Genomic DNA, 6378 nt, shown 5'->3' with positions numbered 1-6378 from the left:
ACGGCGACAATGACGGCGGTGCCCTTGGGCGAACCGGCGGCGGCGACGGGCGGCCGCTGTGGGGCGTCGACGACATACATCCATCACAGGAGAGAGAGATCGGAGAGAGGAGGAGCTGGGGGATCAATTTGGGCCGGGGGATCCCCAGCCGATAGGGCGCGGCGGCGGCTCACCGGGTCAAATGCGGCCGGCGGTGTGGGTGGCGGTGTCGGCGGCGTTCTGAGAGAGCACGATGGAGGCAGCAACGACGGCGTGCAGACACGCGCCGGGAGATGCCCTAGCTAGGTCGATGGCGCCGAGACGATGAAGACGACGAGCGATGAAATTTGGCTAAGTGTTGGCGATGGAGAAGGGGATCCGCGCGGCTAGATATTTATACCCCTCGATATTTAAAATTGGTTTCAATTATAATAATCATATATAATTACCATATCGCCGATTTAAAATTGGTTTAAATTGTAATAATCTTATATAATACCATATCGCCGATTTAAAATTGGTTTAAATTGTAATAATCTTATATAATTACCATATTGCCGATTTAAACTTGGTTTAAATTCTAATAATCATATATAATTACCATATCGCCGATTTAAAATTGGTTTAAATTGTAATAATCATGTATCCCCATACAACGATAGAAAGAGATGGATCTTCAATACATTTTTTAAAAAAATTACATCATCCATACAACAGTTTACGACAATACATTTGTTTTCCTCACGTACTTTCTCCTCACTAATGTTCCCTCCGTATGATCAGCTCGTGAGTAAGGGGTGTCTTCATTTGATAGGAGGATGCTCGGGTCAATTGTCACCGTGAATGGAGGTTGCCCATCAAACTGATCGTAATCTTCGTCAGTCTTATCCTCGACTCCAACAATTTTCCTTCTGCCAGGGAGAACCATGTGGCGCTTAGGCTTGTCGGGCCCTTTCCCTTTCTTTGCTTTGCTAGCCATGTCCTTCACGTAGAAAACTTACGTTACATCATTGGCTAGGACAAATGGTTCGTCCGAGTATCCAACCTTGGCAAGGTCAACTGCTGTCATCCCACTTTCATCGATCGTAACACCTCCACCACTCAGCCTAACCCATTGGCAAAGGAAAAGAGAGACTTTCAGAGGTCCATAATCAAGTTCCCATATGTCGTCGATGGCACCGTAATACGTGCTGGTTGGGCCATCGTGCCTAATGGCATCGATACGAACAACACTATTCTGGTTCGTGCTCTTGCTGTCTGGGGCTCTTATGTAAAATGTGTATCCATTCATCTCATATCCTTGCCATGTCATGATCGACCCAGATGGTCCCCTCGCCAAGAAGGCTAGCTGTTGGTTAATCGTCGCGTTACGCATGAGATGTTGCCGTAGCCAAGCGGGGAAAGTATCAATGTGACATCATGTCATCCAGCCCTCTGACTTATCGATGTTTTCGCTCCTTACAATCGCCATGTGCTCCTCGATGTAAGGAGCAACCAAAGAAGATTGTTGCAAAATCGTGAAATGTGCTTTACGGAATAAATCATTGTCTACAGTCATAATTGCTTTCCTTCCAAGAGTCCCCTTTCCCCGTAGCCTCCCTTCATGCCGTGATTCGGCCACCCCGATCGGACGAAGGTCTTCAATAAATTCTAAGCAAAACTCGATGACCTCCTCTGTTCCATACCCCTTGGCTATGCTTGCTTCCGGACGAGAACGGTTACGAACGTACTTCTCTAGAATGCCCATGTACCTCTCGAAAGGAAACATGTTGTGCAGGTACACAGGCCCGAGAATACTGATCTCTTCCACAAGGTGACTTAGAAGATGCGTCATTATGTTGAAGGAAGGTGGAAAGATCAACTCAAAGCTGACAAGGCATTGCACCACATCATTTTGAAGGGCTTCTAATCTTTCTGGATCGATGATCTTCTATGATATTGCGTTCATGAAAGCACATAATTTTGTTATTGTTGCCCTAACATTGTCAGGGAGAATACCTCTAATTATAACAAGAAGTAGCTGTGTCATCAACATGTGACAGTCATGAGACTTTAGGTTTGTGAACTTCTTATCCTTCGTGTTTATTATTCTCTTTATATTAGAGGAGTACCCAGACGGTACCTTGATGCTCTCCAAGCATTCAAACATACTTTCCTTCTCTGCCTTGCTAAGAGTGTAGCTGGCTGGACTCAAGTACTGGCTTCCTTTCTCCTTTGGTTCTGGGTGGAGGTCCTCGCGTTGGTTCGTATCTTTTAGATCATTGCGTGCTTCAAGTGTATCTTTCGACTTCCCGTATACACCTAGGAAGCCCAGCAAGTTGACGCAGAGGTTCTTATTGAGGTGCATCACGTCGATTGCGTGCCGGACGTCCAAGACTTCCCAATAGGGTAACTCCCAAAAAATAGACCTTTTTTTCCACATCGCCGCGTGACCATCTTCGCTGGCTATGGGTTGGCTGCCAAGTCCCTTTCCAAACACTACTTTGAGATCTTTCACCATTTCGAACACGGTTTTACCGTTTCGAAATATAGGCTTCTTATGGTGGTCCGCCTTCTATTCGAAATGCTTGCCTTTCTTCCGGACGGGGTGGATCGCAACAAGAAATTGACGATGCCCCATGTACACAACTTTTTTACAATGTTTCAGATACGTACTTTCAGTTTCATCCAAACAGTGGGTGCAAGCCTTGTACCCCTTGGGACTGTCCGGATAGGTTTTTAAGAGCAGGCCAATAGTTGATGGTTACAAGTAGCAGCGCTCGTAGGTTAAATTCCACCTGTTTGTCCTCATCCCACACAGGGACGCCTTCTTTCTTCCACAACGGTTTGAGATCTTTGACCAGTGGTCTTAGGTACACATCAATGTCGTTACCATGTTGCTTTGGGCCTTGAAACATACTTCCTCTTCATGCATAGCCAGGGGGGAGGTTGTAGATACACATCGTAACAGGCCAAGTACTATGGCCGCTGCTCATCTCTCCTAATGGATTCATGCCATCCGTACATAAACCGAACCTTACATTTCGTGGATCCTTTCCAAAGTCTTTAAACTTTCTATCAATGTTTCGCCACTGCGACCCATCGGCGGGGTGTCTCAGCATCCCGTCTTGTTGACGTTCTTCTGCGTGCCATCGCATCAATCTTGCATGCTCTTTATTCCTGAACAAACGTCTGAGCCGTGGTATTATAGGGAAATACCACATGACCTTAGCAGGAATTCTCTTCCTCGAAGGCTGTCCATCAACATCACCTGGATCATCTCTTCTAATCTTGTATCGTAGTGCATTACAGACCGGGCATGCTTCCAGGTTCTCGTACTCCTCACCGCGATAGAGGATACAATCGTTCGGACATGCATGAATCTTTTGAATCTCAAGTCCTAGAGGGCAGACTATCTTCTTTGCTTCGTATGTTGTTTCGGGCAACTTGTTTTCCTCTGGAAGAATGTTCTTCACTAGTTTCAATAGCTCGCCAAATGCCTTGTCACTGACACCATTTTTGGCCTTCCGTTGCAACAATTCTAGAGTTGTACCCAATTTTTTGTGCCCCTGTTCATAGCTTGGGTACAACGGTGTCTTGTGATCCGCTAACATACGCTCTAATTTCTGAGCCTCCTTTTCACTTTCGCAGTCCTCCTTGATATGCTGCAACATCTGACCAAGATCATCTTCAACGTCAGCCCCTTCCACCTCGCACGTTGTATTTCCTTCAAATCCACCGTACTGAGCCCAGTCCGGAATGTTCTCATCTTCTACTTCATGTTCTTCCATTTGAACCCCTTGCTCCCCGTGCGAGGTCCAAACATTATTGCTTGGCATGAAGCCCGTCTCAAACAAGTGAATATGAATAGTGCATGGACAACGGATAAAACCATTATTCTGCTTGTTAGCTTCTGCCACTTTCAGAAAATTATGCAAGCCATCAATAAACCCTTTTGACCGTCGGTCCGCGCGCATCCATTGCCAATCCATCTACATGAAAAGCACAAAAATCATGAAAAAATAATCCACGAAATTCAAACCAAGTAAACAATATTAACAATAGTTATATATAATTATTATAAAATAATACCACAAATTATTCATGTTTTCATTCCACATAAATATTGTAAATAAAAATTTAATTTAAATTAACTTACTTTACTATTCTTTTACAATAATTTTCTATCATTTTCGTTCTCATCTCTTTTATCACAAGTTTTTTTTCCAAATTCTAAATAATCAAATTTGATTATAAAATAATACCACAAATTATGCATGTTTTCATTTCCCATCATTTTAAAGTTGTAAACAAATATTTAATTTGTTTTACTTAATTTAATTTAAATTAACTAAGTTTTCTAATCTTTTTCATATAATTTTCTATCTTTTTCTTTCTCATCTCTTTTGTCACAAGTTTTTTCCCAAATTCTACATAAACAAAATTTCTATATTATTTCATCCCTACACAAACTTTCTCTCTCATCATCTCCCATTCCCAAATTTCTAGAGGCAAAATAGTATACAAAACATATCTCTAAATACAAATGCTAATCACAAAGTAGAGGAGGATGAAGTTGCTAACCTTTTAGACACCTCCAAATTGCATATTTTCACCAAAACAAAATCACCAAAAATTTTGGCAGCACCTCCCCTCAAACTCAACAAATTTATGAAGTCTTCTCGGGCTAGCTGGAGGAAGAAGAAGACTTTATATGGATGGACTTTTAGTCCCAGTTTGTGTTACAAACCGGGCTTAAAAATCACCATGATCTTTAGTCCCGGTTAGTAACACCAACCGGGACTAAAGATCACCGGGGGCCTGACACACCCTGACAACCGGCGAACTGGGACTAAAGATCAAATCTTCTTGTTGAACATATAAACCGGTACTAAAAATAGTTTTTAATCCCAGTTTTTTGGTGAACCGGGACAATTGTGGTTTTTCCCCTACCCGGCAAAGATTACTTCTCTAGTAGTGGATGTTTCAACTCCGGCAGCCCAAGTTCCCAACGCATCCCATGACAATGAATCCTGAATGGATCGCAATCGATCATGCATTCTGGACGATTTCATCAATGGAAACATCGGTACGTCTTCACGCGCAGGCAGCATGGCATTTGGCCATATGGTCAGTGATTTATAGACGGGTCTTTTTACAGTACACCCCACGATCCTCCCATCTGTGATGGCCTCTCACATAACCGAGTTGCATATATCAAGTGCCTATCACTGATGAGACTCATCTGTGATGGGCCTACGTTTAGACCCGATTGAGATTATCTCTGCAATCTGTGTCAGCCCAGCACTAAAACCCGTCACGGATGAGTATCATCGGTGACGAGCGACAAACACGGCCAAATAGAGATAAATTAAAGGTCTGTCACCGATAAGTAGTTATCAGTGACAGGCTTATTGGTATATGCATTTGAGATAACTTAGCATCTCTCACTGATGTTCTTTCATTGACACACCATAAATACTTCACCCCATTGTTCTCTGAAGTTATCCTTCACTTTTTTGGTGGGAGGTTGAAGGGGGCGAATTTTTTATCTTTTTCCCGAAAAAAATAGAAAATTTATAAAGTAAGTGAAAAATACTAATCAATTCTCATTAATTTATTTATACTTATCTTATAAAATGTATCTCTACTATTTTTGTTCATTTTTGCAGTGATGGATCTAAGTTGGATGTATGGAAAGACTGTGAAACGTCATAGCAAGGAGTATAGAAATGTCATCTTAAATTTTATAAATGCCTCGGAGGAGGATAGGAAAAGAAGAAACATCGATTACATGTATTGTCCATGTTCAGATTGCAAGAATGAGAATATGTTTGATAATAGAGTGGACGTACATGGTCATCTGATACAACGAGGATTCATGGATGGCTAAACATGTTGGGTGAAGCATGGAGAGCATGAATTAGGAAGTGCTGCAGCTGCAGACAGAATTGGTGCACAAAATTAGGAAGATGAAGATGAGCATGATATGTTTGTACCTTCTTCATTGGGCGGTGAAATGGTTGATGTGGATCACAATCCGCTACAAGATATATTACGTGACATCGAGGATCTAGCTTACAACGAGAGAGATTCCATAAAGTTCAGCAGATTGGTCAGTGATTCGAAAACACCTCTATACGCCGGATGAAAGGCAGAACACACCAAAGCGACCAAGATGATCTAAGTCCTATGGAACGAGACCATCTCTTCGCGAGGGTGACCATGCTTAACACACTGTGAAACTCTGAGAAACCTAGGCTTGGGTTCCCTATGCCTCCTAATCCTAGGCTGTGTTTAGATCCAAAGTTTGGATCCAAACTTTAGTCCTTTTCCATCACATCAACCTGTCATACATATACAACTTTTCAATCAAATCATCTCCAATTTCAATCAAAATCTAAACTTTGCACTGAACTA

General features: G+C 42.4%; 1 pseudogene; it reads right to left on the bottom strand.

Moving 5' to 3' along the window:
* Positions 1 to 697: 697 nt before the first annotated feature.
* On the bottom strand, positions 698 to 3749 carry LOC136351572 (uncharacterized; annotated as a pseudogene).
* Between the last annotated feature and the right edge of the window lie 2629 nt (positions 3750 to 6378).

Source organism: Oryza sativa, chromosome 8 (assembly GCF_034140825.1).
Source record: "Oryza sativa Japonica Group chromosome 8, ASM3414082v1".
NCBI classification, from domain to species: domain Eukaryota; kingdom Viridiplantae; phylum Streptophyta; class Magnoliopsida; order Poales; family Poaceae; genus Oryza; species Oryza sativa.
Note: the sequence above shows the minus strand (reverse complement) of the source record. Positions and strands in the feature narration are given on the sequence as shown.